The sequence below is a fragment of the Lipotes vexillifer genome, unplaced genomic scaffold (genome assembly GCF_000442215.2).
Source record: "Lipotes vexillifer unplaced genomic scaffold, Lipotes_vexillifer_v1.1 scaffold639, whole genome shotgun sequence".
Classification (NCBI taxonomy): domain Eukaryota; kingdom Metazoa; phylum Chordata; class Mammalia; order Artiodactyla; family Lipotidae; genus Lipotes; species Lipotes vexillifer.
Window position 1 is genome coordinate 2,113,405 of NW_006786377.1, and position 22,204 is coordinate 2,135,608.

Here is a 22,204-nt window from a genome sequence, read left to right on the forward strand (position 1 = left end):
ATTGTTGATGGTGAAAATATAGCAACTAATGTGACCCCCCCCAAAAAAATTTATAATATTCAAAGAGTTTTAAAAATTAATAAGAAAAAAAGCAACTATATAGGGGCCAAGGATACATATAGGTAACTGACAGATAAGGAATCCAAAGGGACCATAATAATATGAAAACATGCTTAACCTCATTAGAAGTCAAAAAATTGAAATGTCTAATGCTTACTCATTAGACTAGCAAAAATTAGGAAGTAGAGAAATAGGAGTGCTGGTAGAAATGTGAGGAAAATGATATTCTCAAACATTGTTAGTGGGAGTGTGGTTTGTTACTATATTTTTAGAAAACAATATGGGAAAACCCATTAAAATTTAAAGATACACATATCCTTTGAACCAGTAATTTTACTTCTGGGAATTAGACCATAAAAATAAAACCACCCACAGCTAAGAATATGTGTCTACAAATATTTGCAGTGATAGCACTTTTTTTATGTGTTGAAAACTATTCACAACAGAATGTCTATTGATAGCAGAATATCTAAATAAATTTTAGCAAATTCATACCTCATACAACTATGGAAAAGAATAAGACATCTTTCTCAGAATCTCCAAGACGTATTTCAAAGTGAGAAAATCAAGACACAGAGTAATACACACACACACACACACACACACACACACACACACACACGCATATACTGTGTATATAGCTTGATCCCACATTTTAAGATAAATAGGGACCATTCCCCTGTATATCAATGTATATCACAGTGCTGTGTGTGACCATCGAGAAAGGAGTAGAGGAACACATCAAGCTGTATTCACTGGTTTCTCTGAAGGGGTACAGGCAAAGCAAAAAGAAAGGAAAAAGGGAACAAGAAAGATAAAAAAAATACTGTAGCATAATAGAAACTACCCATGATACAACAAAAGAAAATGTAGGAAATAAAATTCTATCCATTATCTTAATGGAAATAGTCAATAATAGCATAAGTTCATGGACAAGGACCAGAGGTGACATGGCCAAATAAAATAATAATTTGATTTCTACATGGGATTAAGACAATTTTTGCTTGGAATCTTTTAAGAGAGTTTCTGCAAAATAATAATGTTTCAGAAGGAAATAGAAGAAATCTGGCAGTAGCCCCTCAAGAAGGTTAAAAGCAGCTTTGCCTTTTGACACTGTATTTCCACTTTTAGGAATTATTTTTAAGGAAATAAACAGATGTAGACAAAATGCATGTTGAAACACCTAAATAATTAAATAACTTCTACAAGATACAACATAATTTCAATTTGCAAAATACATAGCTGTGTGTATGTGTGTATATTATGTATATATGTTATACACAAATGTTATACAAATATAATGTTAATGAAAATCCAAGATACAACATAATTTCAGTTTGTAAAATATATACTTTGTATATATATATATATATATATATATATATATATATATATGTATATGTTTTGCAAATGGAAATTGTTTTGTATTTTGGGTTTTTGTTAACATTATACTGTGGGAATTTTTTATTTAATATACAAATATGTAAATAAATATATATACACATACATAAATACTAAGCAAAGACTACAAGAAAATATATTAAAGTATTGTTAGTGATTATCTATGGCTGGTGAGTAGGTGATTTTTATTTACATCTTTATTCTTTTCTCTTTTCAAAGAATGTTCAAATTAACATGCATTCTATATAAAATATGCAAAACACAACAACTATTTTTAAATGGAAGCAAAAGAAAGGTGATGAGTTGATTTAAGAATGAAAAACGGTACCTCAACATAATTCAACGTTCAGAAGCGTAACCTTCCTCCAATGCTCTGCAACATTAGAAAGCAGTGTCAAAGCGCTCAGCAGCCTAAACTGTGTCTACATCACCTGGACAAAAGTCAAAGTCCAGCATCCCCTAGATTAACAACGTGTTCCTCCAATATCACCTAAACCTTGGATACTACACATCCTCAAATTTCGAGGATGAATTGCTCAGGTAGCCAGTTCTCAGAGAGGCTACACAGAATGTCTTCCTATGAAAACCAGCAAAGCTGTTTTTTATATTATCTCTAGTGAACAAGGTTCGTAATTTATTTCTTCAGATTTCCAGTTAGAGCAGATATCTCTAGTTTGATCTGAGCTCTCAAAACTGGAAACACCTCCTCTGTTTTCTCTGTTGGTTTTCCTCTTGGGTAGAAAGGATTTCAGCTGAAATGCAAGGCAAAGGCACTGGTATTAAGAGGACAAACAAGCCTACAGTGACGTGAGCTGGTGAGGTTTCATGGCACAGGAAGGATAATCAATAAGCCTTGTTCTTATCCCAGAAAATCTTCCCTGACAGGCCAAAAAGATGAACATCAACCCTCTGAAACATGTTTCTCCCCTCTCACCTGCCTTCCTACCCATCCCTTGAAAGGACTCTGGTTTCCTGGTTGACAAGGATTCCCAGCTACATCTTATTCCCATGGTCCAGTGGGATTGAAGAAAGATCAACAGAAACATGGGTGGATTTCTTTAAAACATACTAGCCAATGTCTCCTGTTGCCAAAGCAATTGGAAGAAATGTGTTCGGCATGCTTGTGCTGAGTAAAGTTCACAAAACTATTCTGAAAAGTTTTTAGTACTCAACTAGTACCAAAATATTTACACTTTGATGGTCAGTAACATTATTACTTAAATAGGTGCCCAAACAGTGGCTACATGTTGTAATGGGAAGAAAATGTGGACATGGATGTATGCGTGCATGTCCTCAGCTGATTCTAGCTCCTGGTGTCTAGCTCTCTTAGGCATCATGGAACCCAGACTTCCAGATGACTAAGATTTTCACTTCTTATGAGAATATATTGTTGCTGTATACATATAGCTTCAGACTGGATAGAAAATTCTGATCCATCTGATTTGCTACTATGTGTCAGGTCAACGATATGAACAGAAAACTACTATAATTAGCTGTGTAGCACTGTTACATAGACAGGCCAAAATAAATTGAATGAACCAAACTGAATCTTTTAGACTCAACGAACCATAATCAAAGTGTGCATTAGGGCTCCTGTGAGCACATATCCAAACAGATAAATTAATAAGAGAAGTGCCTTCTCATGGCACCTGGCCTAAAGGCAGGAGTTACAATAAACAATGCTAGAGTATATTTACTGGGCTGCAATTTACTTAGAGACAAGATTAAAGCCAAAAGATAGAGTCAAAACTAGGAGAAATCACAGCAAATGGGTACCAGTAAGAACAGAAATACAGCAGAGAAGTAATTTGACCCAAATGGAGAGTGAAGAGAGGATAATGGTAACTTATTCAATAGTGGAAATGAACACATATTGTTGTATTGTATTCAGTTCTTGGTTATTCATGTGTGATTTACCAATTTTGTGGATTATTCTTCCCTCTGCCAGTCCTTATACATCCATCTGAGTCACCTCTTGCCATCTTCAGTTCATATGCACCCAGGGGACCCCAAAATAATGTTTACCATTAATCTATTTCAAACTCAATTAGCAAAGCAAACCTGATGGTATGGCTCCGGTTTACTGATCAAAGACCCCTTCACCTCTATAGAAATCAAATCTGATGTCACATTTTCACTAGACAGAGAGAAGTCAGACAGAATAGGAATTGAATTTGGTAAATGAGGATACTGGTCAACTAACCTTTGCCTGTTGCCTTTTTGCTAAGTTAAATTGATCCAGATATAATCGGTCAACTCCATTAAGTGTCATTTATAGGCAAGACAGTGTACTCCTAGGATGATGAAAAATAGAAAAGTCACTTCCCAAAGCTGGTAAAGGCTTACACTCAGAGTTCTTGACTTGAGCGGATGAGTTCTAAACAGTAAAAAAGGAAATCATAGGAATTTGTTCCAGGCAAAGGGGATACAAATATTTCACAGTGGAAATTTGAGCTCCTCATTTCAGTGGATTATAAGCTTCTCGAGGTAAGAGGCCTTTTTTTTAAATACTGTTTCTGTATTTCCTTCAATATCTAAGCCCTTTGCCTGCAAACATAATCTGAAAACCCATATTTACAGTGGCCAAGCTCTTGAGTTACTGTTCTAAGTTCAAGTCTTGTTATACCATTTACCAACTGGATGACCCTCAGCAATTTACTTGATTTCTCCGAGCCTTGGTTTACCTCCCTAGAAAGTGGGTATAATGATACCCACTCCTAGAGATGTTGTAATGTCTAAATAAGCTCTTCACTGTAAGGTGCAAAGCACCATAGCCGGCAGAAAATGCGATCAGTACAGGGAGTAGCATTACTGTCATTACATTACTTACTTGACTGACTGACTCCAGGGATGAGCAAAGTAGATCATAAAAGAAACAGGACTTTAAAGAATTGGTTATTTAAACAGAAGAGCTGGATCTTTAAAGAAAGAAAGAAGCGATGGTGGCGGGCAACCCCACATGTGGGTACTACACTAACCTACTAACATATTTTATGTATTTTATTCTTTAGCCCTTAGATTCTTTCTGATACTTAAGACCAACATTTACTAAAACAGAGAGCTTTGGGAGTGGGAGAAACACGGATATTCTGTGTTGTTTATAAATAAAAAATGGGGGGGCGGGAATGATTTTGGTGTTATTACCCAAGTGACACAAGATAAATGCACAAAAAGCCCCAGGTTCCATGGCATCTGGAATCCCAGTGGTTTTGTTCAGACCTCTTTCAAAGTCCCGGCAATGGCACAACCTCAGACCTTTTCGGGATAATCAGCTTCTGATCTAGGACCTCAAAGTGCGAAGAGAAATTCAAGCCCACTCAGAGACCGACAAGCATGTAGAAACACAAAAGTTGAGGAAAGGAATAGCATCTTAAAAACGGTGTAGGACCCAAACTCCCAGTGGTTTGTACTGGCTCTACTTTCTTCAGCCCCAGGTGGGTAGAGGGCTCATTTTTTGGTGAAAAACCTTTTCCTTCCTTCCTCTTCATTGTCTATCTCCTTGTTCTCCAAACTAGCTCTCTGCTCTGAGCTGGCAAATAGCTACGGGCACTGTCTCCTTGAAAGTAAGAAGCTCCAGCAGTTCACCCTGTTCCCAGTTATATGATTCACATGAGAATTCCTTCACAGCTGCTCAGACTCTTAATACAAGGATTAGAACTATAGCTGTTTAAAATTCCTAAGCCAGAGGAGGTTTTGCGGGGCTTCTAAGCAGCCAGCAGTCAGCCAGGCCCTTGCAGACAAGGCTCTGCAGGTTCCGTGGACCCAGGAACAATAGCACAGCCCCACCCTCCCTTGGAAGACTGGCCCAACCAGTCCCACTACACTCTTGAGGACAGTGGCCAAGCCTGGCATTGGTGACATTAACATTTTGGTTAGTCACTAAGTAAAGGCTTCACCTAGAAACCTTCATTTCCTATATGGCAGGGTAGACAAGGTCCAACGGAAAATTTTCCGGAAATACTTCCCTAAAAGAGGCCAGGTCTACAATGAGGAAGTGACCCACTAAGCAATATATGCCAGTTTGATCCTTAGAGAAATCAGGTTTAATCCACTAGCATCTCTAGCTGACTGGCAGACAGACCTGGGTCCCATACCCCAGCCCTCCCTTGTAATTTGGGCAGGTTACATAAAAATCAACCTTCCAGTATTACTCAGTTGACTCAGACTTCCTGTGCTTTGGAACATTCTGAATGATAGCATGGTATTTACAAACCAGAGGGGCTTTTAATCTTTTATATCACATGCTGGTACTGGATTCACAAACTGCTAAATAAATAGCCTCTCAAATTGGCTTCTAGGCAATGGTGACAATTTGTACTTTCATTGTAATATATGCATGGCTTTTCAAGAGGTTTGCTAACTAGTTTAGAAATGTTCCATGGAGAAAATGAGAAATGGACTTGAAAGTCAGTTATTTTCTCTTTTAAATTTTAAATAAAAAACAATGTGATTACTTGGTGATCACAAATAAAGTGAAATGGCTACTTGTTCACCTAATCAGCTTTTTTTTTTTCCTTAAGAACCTGCCACTTGCCACTTCGAATAATTCAATTCAACAGAAAGGTTTCTCAGTGACTGAGAATGTAAGAATCTTGCCTCTAGTTTTAGGTAGGTAATTGAAAATGCAAAGTCTATACTCTGAAGATGTTCTCCTATTTTAGAGTTAAATTAAACACACACACCAGACACACAGACATGGAAAACAAACTTATGGTTACCAAAGGTGAAAGGGGTGAGGGATAAATTAGGAGTTTGGGATTATCATATTTACCACTATATATAAAATCGCTAACCAGTAAGGACCTACTCTATGGCACAGGGAATATTCAGTATTTTGTAATAACCTATAAGGGAAAAGAATCTGAAAAGAATATATACATATATATACGTATATATGTTAGAATATATATATATACACACATAACTGAATCACCTTGCTGTACACCTGAAACTAGCACAACACTGTAAATCATCTATACTTCAATAAAAATTTAAACACACACACACACACACATATTTTGCTTCTTATTAGTATCATACAACTGGCAAAAGAAGGAGGAGGTTGTGAAAATCAAATCAGGAAATGTTTTTACTTCCTAGCAGCTATGGTAAAGCCCTGAGGGGAAAAAGAATGAAATAAAAGATCTTTTTTAAAAACAAAGTTTGGGCTTTCTGTATGTAAAGTGGACTACTGTGCATTGTAGATACATTCATTAACATCCCAGATAACACGTAAAGAAACTTCGACCACACAGTGTATACAGAGGACGTTTTAAGTACACCATCCACTGTATCAACTCAGGTCTATAGAATGAGTTCCATTTCTGTCGGTCAATTTTGCCATTAGAGCAAAAAGTCCTGGCCCACAGTATCTCCAAACATGAGTTCAGCAGCAGAGTTGCACCTGCTGTGGCTGTGTTGTATGGGTTTACAACAGAGATTCAGACATTGCTCTATGATGGGAAAAGCAGTCACTACCCAGAGCAAGTGAGAAATTTAGCAATGACACTTAATACACACTTTTACCCTATTACTTATAAAACGACTTCCTTAATCCTTACTTGCATGCAAAATTCTTCTTGAATTTTTACTTTATTATAAGATATTCCAGTTGATTCCCTTGGAGTACTTCAAGAGTATTCCGTGGGCAGTTTTCACTGTGAATTTCAAACATCAGCCTGAGCTATTGAAAAAAGGCCCTGGGTTATTTTTTTGTTTTTAAAATGCTATACATAATGGCTTTCAATGTACAAGACATGATAGAGTGAAAAAAATACTTGTTTAACTTCTTAACTTTGTTTTTCTCTCTGTAATACTAGCCTGACTGTGTTTTTTCTTAATTCCAAGCAGCAGGGAACCTAATTTATGAACTTTTCCTCAATTAAAAAAACAACGAATGGAAAGTTTAACATTGAATTAAGGAGGCTTCAGGATTAGCAGGTACACAATGACAGATTTACAGGGGCCAAGGACTGATAACTATATTTTAGGTCTAGGAAACATCTGCTCAGAGTAAGTAGTTTATGGTTTTCATATCAAATAGAAGAAAAAAAAACACATTGATCTGAGACTTTGGTAGTTTTATTTTTTATGTTTTAACCAACGGTAATGCAAATCCTATTCCAGTGGGCTTGTACAATTCCTTGATATGTTCTACTAAAATCCAGGGGATACAGAAATTGCCACATGAGGAAATGGTAAAGGTAAGAGAGAATCAGAGTTTTCGATGGAAAATTCATAAGCCCATGCTGTAGGGGGGAAAGTTTAATTAAATATAACATTCAATTAATCTAAAATTCTTTCTCCATGTAAGACCATAGATTATATGGGCTTCCTCAATCACCTCGACATACTAATCTAAAATAGTGAAATCCCTGGAAATACTTAGAATACGACATGTCACAGATAGTAAATACAGATACAGAGAAATTTTGCATAAACATACAACAACCTTGGTAATGAACTCGTCTTTTTTTTTTTTTAACTCCAGTCTTTTAGACTCATTCTAAATAATTGCATGAAGCCAGGAATTGGCTGTCATCCACTGAATTTGGACTGTGGACAGTGACCAAACTGTTTGACATTTTACCCCCTTCCCGTCTATTTTCAGTCCACATTCTCCCTCCACGGTGACTTTCTGGTTATGTATTATCTGGTTTTGGCTGTCTCTACTGCCCACTTCAGATAACTGCTCAGCTCTCCACTTGGCTTCTTGCTGCGTAGGCTTGACCGAAGAGAATGGATGAAGAAAGAGCCAGCATTTTCCTTTGATCTCTTAGAGCTCAGGATTCCATTATATAATCTACCATAAATCCTGGCAATAGAGATTGACATCAACTTCCAAACTTGCCATGATATGACACTCCTCGTTGATTCATTATAAATCCTGACATTTCTTAATTAACATGAACTCAATACTTCAGTTTGTCAGTGATAAGACATTATTTTTTACTTGCCTTCTCCATAGTTTTAAGGGTTGCCTTGATTAATTTTTCTCTTCTGCAATCTAAGCCTTAAATGCCAAATGTTCTAACTGGCTATCTGCCTCTAAGGTTTAAGCTCACAGATGTTTCCTTGTGGCCACAGCAAATACCACTCCTCTGAGAATAAGTTTGATAAACAAAATTGGCAATAAATTTAGAACTAAAGAGCTGGATAAGAAATTTAAATACAGCCCTTGTTAGCTACACTTTTGTAAATCTACAAACTTGTCTAGTGTACTCAATTCTCAAATATTGGTGTTAGTGGATTCTAGAAATCCTGTCAACAAATTAAAGCCTTAAACAATCCAAAAACTTCCTTCACTTTAACAGTATAAATCCCTTTCCCTACTGGACACATTACCATGGTTGCTAACAAGTAGAAAATTGGCCCACTTAAATTTCGCTTCTATTCCAAGGGCTGAGGGAGGAGTAAAATGGATAGAATCCAGATGGTGAGAAGAGTGTGAAGCAAGGGCCCTGCGTAATCTGAACATGAATAATTTGTGAACTGCTCTGAATGATGAATACTCAACCATATTAATATTGCTTATGCAACATGAATGCCATAGTAAGCAGGAGACCTTTGCTTTCTGCGTTTTCGTTTCCTAGAAAACAACACTCTTCTATGAATCTTTTCCTTCACAAACTAGATTTGAAGTACCTCTTTGCTTGATTTGTGAAGCCTAAATAATCTGGAGGAATACACCAGCAAACCAATGTGAGCAATGTTCTTCATGCTGAATATTATGATGTCACCCTGTCCCTGTACTTTTCTACTTAAAATACGATGCCCAGGCATTGTCCACCAGGGAGCATTCTCAGGAGTGGAGTATTATCACTTGAGATTTATTGTAACTGAAATTAAATTATTTAGTGTGCTTCCCCCCCACCAACTCCCAACCCCCAATAAGTCATTGCCTTTTCTTGTTTTTTCTTTTAATTGGTATCCTTGCCTTTTATTTACCCTTAGAAGAGAAGGAAAAAAGGAGGCAAAAAGAAAGCACAATCTGACCGCTTCCCTTTATCCTCAAATCACTGGATTCATAAGCATAAAACACTTCAGGCAGCTGCAAGAGATATAAGAGTCTTCTTTCTCTGGTTAGAGTCCTAAATCAATGGAATGATGACGCGTCTTTTATTCCCACCATAGATGCCCATGGGTTTGACTGCGCTTATATAAGTATCTCAATTCACTGTTCTAAGTGGAGGCTGCTGAAAGCAAGAACTCTAGAATCATAAAGCTTGGCCACAGAGACCATAGGGCTCCCCTAGTCCAATGCCTTCATTCAACTGATGAGGGAAATGGGGCCTCAAAATTGGACTTGTTCAAACAAAGCTGGAGACATAACACTTTCTGGTTTCAAAAAATATTATGAGGCTACAGTAATCAAAACAGTATTGTACTGGCATAAAGACAAACATATGGACCAATAGAATAGAATAGAGAGCCCTGAATAAATCAGCACATACACAGTTGATTGATCTTCAACAAGGTTGCCAGGAATACACAATGGGGAAATGATTGCTCTTCAACAAATGGTGTTGGGAAAACTGGATATCCACATGGAAAAGAATGACATTGGATGCTATCTTACATAGTACACAAAAATTGACTCAAAATGGATTGAAGACTTAAGTGTAAGACCTAAAACTGTAAAACTCCTAGAAGAAAATGGGGGAAAGTTTCATGACATTGGTCTTGCCAATATTTTATTGGATATGACACCAAAAGCACAGGCAACAAAAACAAAATAAACAAGTGGAACTGCATCAAACTAAAAAGCATCTGCACAGGAAATAATCAACAGATTGAAAAGACAACCCATAGGATGGAAGAAAATATTTGCAAACCGGATATCTGATAAAGAGTTAATCTACAAAATACGTAAGGAACTCATACAACTCAATATCAGAAAGACAATCCAATTTTTTAAGGGACTTAAAACTTGAATAGATATTTCTCCAAAGACATACAAATGGCCAGTGGATACATGAAAAAATGCTCATCATCACTAATCATCAGAGAAACGCAACTAAAACCACAATGAAATATCACACCTGTCAGGATGGCTATTGGCAAAAACACAAAAACACAAAAGACAAGTACTGGCGAGAATGTGGAGAAATTGGAACGCCTGCACACTGTTGGGAGGAATGCAAAATGGTTTAGCTGCTGTAGAAAACAGTATGGAGGTTCTTAAAAATTAAAATAAAACTACCAGATGACCCAGCAATCTCACTTCTGGGTATATATCCAAAAGAATTGAAACCAGGATCTGGAAGAGATATTAGCATAACCATGTTCATTGCAGCACTATTCAAAATAGTTTGTTCAATGTGAAAACAACCTAAAAGTCCACCAAGAGATAAATGGATTAAGAAAATGTGGTATATACATATAATGGAGTAGTATTCAGCCTTTAAAAAAGAGTAAATTTTACAATATGTGGCAAGATGGATGGACCAGAGGGAAGTGAAATAAGCCAGTTACAGAAACACAAGTACTGCATGATTCTGCTTATATGAGGCACATCTAAAGTAGTCAAATTCATAACATCAAAGACTGGCATGGTGGTTACCAGGGGCTGGAGAGAGGAGGAAATGGGAGATATTAATCAACAGACATAAAGTTTCAGTTAAGTAAGCTCTAGAGATCTATCATACAACATTGTACCTCAGGATCAAGGAATATGTCAGGCTCTATCGAACACAATTATGTACTGAACATCTCAGGACCTCCCACAGCACTAGAGTGAAGCAGGCACAAAGCCCATCATTGTACTTGAGGTACTTTCAGTCTGGTTGGGAGCAGAGACTCTGAACAGACCTTAATAAACCACAGCCCATTCCTTAAATAAAATCAGGAAAAAAAATTAAAAGTGTGTATCAAGTTGAACTGTACTGGATTCTGAGTAACTCTAGTCTCTAAATATCCTTTAGTAAAATATGATGCAAGGGGGGCCTGGAGGTGAGGTAAAAGGCTTTGGGGAAGAGTTTTGTGTTTCTTGGTAAAAGGTACAGAGGCAGCCATCTACGTCCTTTTGTCTTGAGTGGCACCAGTTTCACTTGTTAATTATAGAAACAAAGATAAGCAAAAAAAAAAGAAAGAAAGAAATTTGTATCTGTATTTGTCACATAGTTTTAAAATGAAGGATATTAAGATGGATTATCAGATGTGATGTGATCGTCTTTATTACTTTACTGTACATGGTTTTAAGGAAATGAACGCTGACAGATGATGGCTATAGTAAATAAAGATGAGCGTACAAAAGACAAATGTTTTCTGTGAGATAAACTCAAAATTTCTTGCAGATTTCTTTGTATCTTTTTAGAAATTCTGAAAGGAAATACCCCATTGAGACTATTTCTATGAACAGCAGAGGGAGGAAGGGTCTCAGAAACGCAGATTATCCATTTGTGAAAGTGCTTTAAGGGCTCCTGAACCAACCTAGAGGAAGAGGTACGTTTGGAGAGCTTGCTCAGCTGCTGCCTATCTGATAAGAGAACAGTTTGATGGAATCAGAGGAAAAAGAAATGCCAAAACCCCAGTGGCAATCTATTACCCCAGCAAAGGGCAAGGACCTAGACCAGGAGCCGTGACTCCTCAGACTTAGCGAGTCTTACATGTGTCAGTTTCCCTAAGCTGTCATTTTGTTGGGGCCTGTCTCTTCCCCCTCGTGACTGCCAGTTCCCACAAGGGGCTGTGCATTTTCTTCAAGGCATCGAGAAAGAGGAGGTGGAAGCCTGTGTATTCATTCTCCTCAAAGAATGGAGAGTTGGGGATGGCTATAAAGAGTGAAGCCAGCTGAAGCTCCTGAGGGCCGGGGTTAGGAAAATGAAGCTCCAGGTGTGCAGCTGAACCAGCCTTTGTGGTTTTTTACAAAAGAACAGCAAGGGCAGCTCCTAGCCACTCGTCTTCTCAGAGAAGTCAGAGAGCATCCCGAAGACTGCAGGATGCCCCCGGGAGAGGATTACTCAGAGAGGGAACAGGCTGACTCCCAGCCTATCTGCCACTATCCTACCAAAGCCCCACCCCTTCTGCCCACCCTATTTACAAGCTTTGCCACACGCTCCGGAGGCCAAGACTCTCCACCCACACCTCCACCACTGCACACACTCTCAGGTCTTTGGAACATAAACCAACCCACCTCTCATACCCATTTCATAGCCCCACACCAGGGCCACTCTCATTCACGTGGTGACAAGATTTGACATGTAACTAAGTCATTATTTATGCATTCCATATGTAAAACTTGTATTTCATAAAACTGAACTTTTTATAAAGGTCTTCTACGTCCATTATTTAATTTAATCCCCATGAATGGCCATAAAACTTCTATAACGTAGATATCATTATTCCCGTTTTACAGATGAAGATACTGAGGCCGGGAGAGGGTATAATATTATCTCTTGTCAGTCCTAGATGCTCAGTTTGCTTCTCCAAGGCAAGGATCAAAAACTTTAGAAATGAATATTTTGTCAAATGATGGCTGAGAGCATGGGCTTGGGAAACAGAGAAGCTTATCTTCAAGTCTTAGAACTATCATTTATAAAGCCATCTAACATTGGACACTTTACCTAACTTTGCAAAGCCTTAGTGTCCTCAATTGTTAAATTGGAATCAAACTATTGTTTACCACTTGAGGCTGCAGTGAGGATTAAATGTGATCATGTCTTTAAAAAGCATTGTACAAAACAAGAGCTCCCTGAACGGGAATTGTTAATATTCAATATAATTGCTGTTCCTACCACCTCACGGGCATGAAGTGTTTGTTATACAGCCAGTGAGGGAGAGACCATCTCAGGTCTTTGGCATCACACTGAATGAGAAGTCAGGGTACAACTCCACACGTGCGTAGACTCAGGTTTTGCCCAACCACCAAACAAAACACTTCTTTGGACAGCAAAATGAATGTGAGGCATTTGTACCAAGTTTCATACATACTTTTTGTCTCAGCAAGTATTTGCCCATTTTCTTTGCTACTCTTCTTATCACAAATGGATGTGACTATCCTTAGGGTCACAGAGGAAAAGAAGTCATGATGGAGGGTAGGATATTAAGGGTTTCTGCACCTTCTCTTCCAACACTTTTTGCTCATTACAGAAGCAGCAGCATTGCAACCGTGGCATGCTCAGCTGGCTGCATTTGTTGCCTTTTTTTTCAGGTCAAGTTCCCTGTTATGGTCCAATGGATGCAAACTCCTTAGTGTCTGTGGTGCTGACCATGAGGTCTGGTCATTTATTCCTCCAACATCTATTATCAGATACTGTACTAGGCTTGGAATAAAAATGACTTCATTATACTGAGTTTCTAACACGTGAGGACCGCATTGAGTGGTTTAATATCATTTATTCCACACAATTATATCCAGTGGCCACTCTTATTATTCCTACTTTGCAGATGAGAACTTTGAGGGCAGAGGTTAAGTATCACAACTAGAAGGTGATGGGAGCTATGGCTTGGACTCAGCAGTCTCCTGTGGATTTGAATTGAACTACTGAGTATCTGAATCCTCCCCAGAGAGTTCCTGCTAGGGGAGACCTGAGCAGAAGCTTTCCAGCAAGGTATTTTTAGGGGTGAATAGATAATGCAAGCCTCTGCATCCTGACTCTTTCAGATTGTGAAAGAAAAAAAGTTTACACTCCTTAGAAAGAGTCATAAACTCACTGATGTGCAAGGTTTTGTCGGGGTCCAGTGGGAATGATCCAGAGGAAGTCTATTGAGATGTTGCTCAGAAGGCAAAGCTCACCGTCCTCACCATCACCTTCATCAAAAGCCACCTCTTAAGTACCTGCATCTAAAACTAGCACTTTATTACACCCTGAGCAGGGTGTAATAGTAATGGGCAGGACCACTTCTCAACCAGTATGGGTAGAAACATGGCTATGCATATTTTACAAAACTGTGGACGGTGTATTCAGAGGTGGGTCACTCTCATCCTTGCCTATTAATCTTTGCAGCCAATCTGCAACCATAAACCAGAGCTGTTCTCTGTTTCTGGCAAACCGAAGCCTAACTACCAGGCCCTCAGCCCCAGCAGTTGTTCTGATCAACTGGACTCAATGAATACAGACAGATACTCAAAGAAGCTATAGAAAACCTCATAAAAATGTTTAGCAGACATGCGGTGCAAATATTTATATTGTATAGAGGTCTAGAGTGGGTGTTAGGAAGAAGGAAGGAGGCAGTTAGCTCTACATCCTAAACTGAATGAAAGATAGAGTTAACTGAAGTGAAAGATAATTGTTGCACTTTGTCCTTGCTGCAAGTTTGAGATGGATGAGGTTTCTCATTTTCCTGACTGTCACTGCCATAAAACAAAACAAATATCTCCAAGGGTCTAAGAAAAATATCCTGCTAGGAAATATGACCCTTATATTCATATTCAAAATTTTGCTTTTTTCCCCCTCCATGCTATCTCTGATAATTACATTATTTTTATTCCTAATTTCTTTAAAATCTAACACACTGTATGGTATTACATCTAACCTCTGGAATAGTATAGCCATGTGTGTTAAAGCCTAGTGAGCAGTCTTCGTAGGATATTCACAAAATTGGAGCAAACATTTGCTGTGGAGAAATAAGAAGGGGGTGTAAGGAGTAGAAATGGGGTCTGAAGCCTAGATCTCAAAAGTGCCCACCTAATTTCCCTGCCTTTGTCTCTCCATTCATGTTAAGATAAAACTCAAATACTTCTATCTCATCTTCATAAGTTCACTCTCAACATTAATATACACCATATACATGATATATGTGATATATACATTGCATTCAAAACCAGATGCGCTTCCCAGCAACCTCGTGCGTGGAGTTGCTCTGCAAGCCTATTAGATCTGGCCCAGAAGGCCAATAGAAATCTGGCACCTTTGAACAGGAATCATTGCCGTGATCCAAGTCCTGATAAAGCCCAATCCTTACATTAAGATTAAAAAAAAAATCATGTTGGCTTCTATGGTCATGTCTGGGAGAGCAAAAACTGGTTACCCTCTTGACACAGCACAAAACTTAGAACTCAACGCACATTTCCTGAAACGTGTGGCATTCCTCTAACCAAAATGAAAGTATGCTGCCCTGTCCTTTGTGACTGCCACATCATTACTCAAGTAGCACTCTGCTTGTGGTGGGGAGACATTTATGTGCATACCATCCCCTGTAAAAAGCGACCGGGAGTTTTTTACAGGGGAGCAAACTGAGGCAGGAAGACCCAAAAGAACTTACCTGAAATCACAGGGCACTTTAAAGACAGGGTGGCTGACTTTGGGATTGCTAGATGGCGTAGCTTTTCAGAAAACTTGACTGCCTTCAGGAAGCAAATAATGGCTTATTCAGATTGCTTAGTTCAAACTCACATAAGTTACGGCACCAAAGATTAAGAAAACAGGTAGCGTGTTCATGCTGGTCCGTGATCAGGCCAATTAATAACTTTTGAAATTCTGCCGCATTTCAATAATCCAGAACTTCCTAGCTAGAGCTGGATCAAATAAATAGGCGTTATCTGGGACAGGCAGACAGCCTGTCAGTGCTGTACTAAGAAAAGGGTAGTCGGGTTGCCCTCTGACTCAGCTGAATATTATTCGAAAAGTGAATTTTCACTGTACCAAGTTTAGATTTAACATTTTAACGTCGTAGTAATGCTTGCCAGTAACTTTGCAAAATATCCCTGGAGCATTAAGAGAAAAATGAACATCTTTTCATAGGAGAGGGAAGCTCTAAAGTTACATCATGCTTGTAAATAGTAGCACATATAACAAAACGAAAAAAAATATATTGAGAAGAAGAAATAGGAGTACCTACTTGAGGAGAATGTCACTGAAAGACTGTCTTCTTATGCTATAGAAGGGGCAAGGGAAAGGAACATTAACCTTTCAAGCCCGTTAAGGAGCTTCTGAGCATGGAGCCTTTATTTTCAGTTTTGGTGAAAGCTGTTCTGAGGCAGTAGACAGGAGGCTGTTATGACCATGAAATTAGGAAATGTGGGAACTCAAAAATAAAGAACTAGCACCACCATTTGACTAGGAGTGGAAACATCTCCCATACAAGATAGAGGAGGGGGTGGCCTTTCTTTCTCCACATGAGGCCTGTTTCTAACTACCTTAGCACTTGGGTCAAGGTAGACATCTCACAAGGGTGTAAGTCATCTGTTCATCTGCCTGAAATTTTTTTTTAATGTAATCCAGCTGATTTTCTCTTCACTACTAATGAAGCTTGAAGTCTAGACAGGCATGCTGAGTTGGAAAATTAATAATAATCAAGGATTCATTCAGCACATAAATTTTGTTAATCCCAGATTAGTTAAGGAGTCGGGACACCTGTCTGGTGAGCGTTTTCGTATCTTTCTCGTTCGGCATTGACTCAACGACTCTGTATGTCTGGTCACTGATGAATTAGGTTCTTGACTTCAGTATCCCGCAGAGGTTAGCTTCTCTCTGACTCTGAAGCCATTCCTCTGCCACCTGATCTTCCCATGAACATCTGGCTTTTCCTCCAGCCATTTAAGAGTTTGCAGGATGTTTTGTTTTGTTTCATTTGCATGGGTAGTATGTGTTCTAAAGGATTTTTTTTTGGAACATATTAGATTTTTCTGCTCAAGTCTGAAGAAAGGCTGGTTTTCTGCAAGTGAGAATGGTGGAAGAGAGGTTGAAGAAAAGGAGGCTCTCTTGCTCCTGGGCTTTCTAGAATCTCCAAGTGCAGGCTGACATCTGTAGGGCAAGCCATGCATCTCAAAATCGGCTTAGGAGAGAAAATCAAAATTCTCACAATCAATGCTTTAAAACCTTTAGAAATAAAGGCTCTTAATTGTCTTCCATCATCTCTATACTTGCAAGTTAGCCTGTAAAATAATTTGAATATGCAAATTTGTCTGAGATTAATTTCCACATAGAGCAGGACATATTTTAGGTAATGTGTAAAGTATTGCATTTTGACTTAAGAAACATAGAATTTCAACAAGATTCACTTACCAAAAAACCCATCGTGTATACTAATGCATTGTGGCAGTTTTATTAGCTTTTTATTATTTTTATTATGATTTGTGGCAAAAGGTAAATTATTTACTAAAGTGTTTTGAACACTTAAAACATTTTGAAAGCAAAATATTTTTTTCTAAATTAATTAAATTCTTCAGTTATTTGATTTGCCAGAATGGGTGAGGTATGCTTTTCAAATAGCATTTAGCTACCTGTTAAAATCAGTTGTGCACATCAATACACAGGAGAAAATTATTTAGAGCAACATTTCTCAAAATAGGACATCCGGTGAATTCTGAAGGTTATGGATTATTTTCTACCTCATTAGAAAATTTAAATGTATAATACACAATTCAGATAAAATAAAAATTAGATCAATCATCCTTCGAAGACTATTACTGACATTCATTTGTATTCCAATAGGTGCTTTCTCAAGTGGGAGAGTACAAATAACAGCAAAAGCCTTCTGAGCAGGCACCAGAGGTCAATATTATTCTAAGCACTTTCACAACAACTCAATGAGGCAAGTACCATTGCAAACCCATTTTACAGATGAGGAAACCGTAGGATACCAAGGTTAAGTACCTACCCCAACATTTTATAGCTGGAGTCATGGTTCAAACTCAGGTGGTCTGACTCAATCACCAAAGCTTTTTAACACTCCACTGCAGAATCAAAACCAGCACATGGTGGGAACACAAATGTTTTACATGTATCATTGGAAGAAAAAATTGAGAAGTTATCAGTGAACGGGTAAGAACATGTTTCTACAGATTGATATAGAAAGGTTACTATGAATCATCTTAAAGTTTATCATGCTAATGAAAACACTAAAAATAAAAATGTCTGCTTGGACTGACATTGTTTTAAAATATTCTGTGCTTTCTTCTAGAAAAAAAAAATCTCCTTTGAGGAAAAGTTTCTAATTAAATTGTGTTCACCATTGTTAGATAGACTGAATAATGAAAAAACAAATAGGAAGAAAAGAACAATGTAAGGGAAGCAGCGTGATACAGTGTAATTGAAACAAACACGGTGCAAATTTAATCTCATAAGTATAATTCAAAGAGAAATATCACACCTTTATGCCTAATTCCCTCACATGCATTTTGTAAGTGAAAAATGAAGCCTTTTATTTCATCGAAGTCAGGTTATACACTATATCTTTATTTTTTATTAAATCAACATACACATTCCCTTACAGTGGCATGTTTGTTAAGAAATACAGAACGAGGAAGTTCTAGATCTTTCCAGGTTCCAACTTTTTTTTTTTTTTTTAAATACTTCTCATTCCAGAAGTGATCACTAACAGCGTGGTCTTCACAAGCAAAGTAAAGCAGAAAATTGATGCAATCTGTCTGGGCCATTCAAGCAAAATTCTGCTGTGATCTGGGTGATTCAGGTTAAAATAAAACTCAGGTTTTTGATTTGGAGTGGTTTTGTCTGATGCCCCAGGCAATAGCAGAGTTTGTGACTCAATTACATAGTTAATTGTCCAAATTCTTTGTTTGCCCTTATTAGCAAAGATGTTTGCTTTGGGCGGCGCTCTAAGTATGATTTCATCATATTCTGAAGGCAGCCCTGCACATTCAGTTTGCCTCATGAAGAGCAATCAAAATTGAAACTCTGCTTGCCTTGAGGTACCAGTCAGTACCCAAGCACCCACTCACTCAGCTCTCTAAGGACAATTGCCCTGCCCTCAGCTCCTGTTGCCTAGACAACCAAGTCACATCCATATGATCCTCAGCCCCACCTCAGATCAGAGCTAATTGGATCAGAGATAAGCATCTAACCCAGATAGGCAGGGACCAAGGACATGGCCTAATGTGAAAAGATGAACTTGACCAATCATATTCAGCTCTCAGGATGTATGAATTTTGGAAATCTAGACTGAGATAGCGAGACGCACAGGCAGGAAGGATGTCTTGGGGTAGACTGGAGGCCACAGTTAGCAAAGGCCCTTAGCAAATGAAGTTACGTGAGGACAGAGAAACCCGATGGCCAAGATGAACAAATATGGGGCTCTGGGCCCATGAGCGCATGGCAGGGTCTGTACAGCTGCGTTGGTCACTGGCCGGGTTGTGAATGTCACACAAATTCTTCCGTAACCCTTATTACCAGGTATCCAAGGGAGCCTCTGTTCCTTGCCATAAAAAACTGTAACTAAAACACTCATCCCGGATCACAGGTGCTAGTTTATGTAGCAGAAGGCACAATAGCCAGCAGGCCTGTTTTCAATGTACAGGTCTAGGGTAATTGAAAACAGAGTCTTAATAGAACCAATACCTGGTGACTCAAATTGAAACTCTCTAGTTGAAGCTTATAGGGATAAAGATAGTCTCTTTCTCAAAAAAGAAAAAAAAAAAAAAAAAAAAAAAAAAAGAAGGACCAACTTCCTTCAGACAACAAAGATGTTAGGCAGAAAATACTTTTGCAAAAAGATAACAAATTCAATTAAACCTTACCCTTCATCTATAGAAAGGCCTTTAAAATTTCCCTTCATAAATCACATGCCTCTTCTTTATATAGAAAAAGATATATAGCAAGTCACAAACATCCCATGTGAAGAAATAATTATTGAAAAAACTCCTGGTAGAATAAATGGGCTTTTATACTGATAGGGGTGACAAAGGAAATAGCATCTGAAGAATACCATGGTTTAAAGTGGAAAAGCTAGGGGCTTCCCTGGTGGCGCAGTGGTTAAGAATCCACCTGCCAATGCAGGGGACATGGGTTCGAACCCTGGTCCGGGAAGATCCCACATGCCACGGAGCAACTAAGCCTGTGCACCACAACTACTGAGCCTGAGCTCTAGAGCCCTCAAGCCACAACTACTGAGCCCACGTGCCACAACTACTGAAGCCCACGTGCCTAGAGCCCGTGCTCCACAACGAGAGAAGCCACCACAATGAGAAGCCTGCGCACCGCAACGAGGAGTAGCCCCCGCTCGCCGCAACTAGAGAAAGCCCGCGCACAGCAACGAAGACCCAATGCAGTCAAAAATAAATTAAATAAATACTTTTAAAAATCTTTAAAAAAAGAAAAGTGGAAAAGCTAGTCACTCTGCTGAGCAAAGAAAATCTCTCTGTGACCCTCCTTACTCCCCCAAGTCCCTGCCCCTCCGTCTTCTCCCCAAACACCAGTCCCTGACCACTGCTCAACCCCATCTGTCTCGGTTGCCAGATACACAAACACACACACGCTTCTCCTCGGTGGGAAGCAAGGTCTCAACTAGCATTCGGAGAAGGTTGGCCCTTCCAGGAGTTTATTTTCATGGAGTAATAGGAGAACTTCTAAGGGGAAAAGAGAACCCCACAGATGTCATGCAAGGCCAAGGAGCCAGGGCCAGAGGAAAACGGTTTTGAAATATAGCACAGATTTGTCACTGTTTGTCAAGTGTACTGCAAGAACAGGTTGCTATAAAAAGCAGAAGAAAAATCTCTGTAAGACATTGAGAGCAAAGGGAAGCCTTGATTCCTAAACCACACGACAACTAGTAGTGAGCAGCTCTCCCCACTTGAGGTTCCGGCCACCTAAGCAGCAGGTGAACCCAGCCCTCATTGGCGCCCCTGATTGGCACCAGCAGCAACCGCCTTGGCTTCAGCAGGTCTGCAGTGATTCTCAACACCTGGGGCAAGTTCAGCAGCAACTGCTTATTCATCTGGGGACACAGGAAGGAAGAATTTGATAGGGCTTCAGCTTGTAAAAGAGAAGGAGTTGGAGATGGAGAACAGAGCGAGAACAATATTATTTTACTATTGTTCTCATCCTATTTTTTTTCCTGAGCTGGTTTATTCTAGGGAGATATGGATTACAAGAACTTCAGACTCTGTCCCCGAAACACCTTCAGCATCCAACCTTTCTATTTCTTTCTTCATGCTACTACTCAAGCCTTCTTCAGCTCTGAGCTGGACTATTGCAGTAGCATCCTAATAGCACCCGACTGCCTCCAGCCTCTCCTATTTCTGGTCCACTGAACACACCTTCACCAGATTACCTTCCTGACTAACCATCGTCGTCATGTCACTACACGAGCAAATTAAGTGCAAACCAGTCACCATCTCCCTGAGAATCCGGTCCCAGCCCACCTCTTCAGCCTCAAGCTCTGGTCAGGTGGCCTCGTTCCCTGCTCCCAGTATCCCACACTTATGTATCGACCTCTTCCCCGTCTGGGTTAGTTATGATCCTATCACTTCTGCAAAGTTCGTCTCAAAGAACATGTTCTCTAGGGGGCCCCTTCCTGATTGCCCACCCACCTCTGAAACCCCACTGAGCATTGCTTGCACTTGTCGCCTCCAGTAACAAGTACTTAAGAAGCACCTCCTCTATGCCAGGCAAAGATGGATAGACACGGCCTTAAGGAGTTTGTGTCTAGAAGGGATAGACCCTTCAACAGATGAATTGTATGACAACCTAATAACTGATGCATCAGAACTGAAATATAGTTTTCCTGAACACTTGATAACACTCTTAGGGAAATGAAAATTCAGTCTGGTACTGAGTTACTTTTACATCTCCCACACCTCCTACCACCAACTGATTGCGGTCAATTGCAGGTTACCTGGGAATGTGTCGTACTCCACCTAGATCCATGGCAGTAATTCACACAGTGCCGGACACACAGACTTTTTTTTTTTTCATTAAAATGAATTTCAACTTGAATAGAAGAGACAGAAAGTCCCGTTCATCCCAATCTCCATCCCTCTGTCATCCCCAGGGGCCTAGGAGACCTACATTTACCTTGCTCTCCAAGTAGCAGAAACAGTGCAGCTGTTGACCATTTACAGGAGTAC

At 39.1% G+C, this 22,204-nt stretch overlaps 1 pseudogene; it reads right to left on the minus strand.

Annotated features, from left to right (window-relative positions):
- The window catches only part of LOC103075923 (ubiquitin-conjugating enzyme E2 E1-like), a 101,929-nt pseudogene extending 80,505 nt beyond the window's left edge, over positions 1–21,424 (minus strand).
- Between the last annotated feature and the right edge of the window lie 780 nt (positions 21,425–22,204).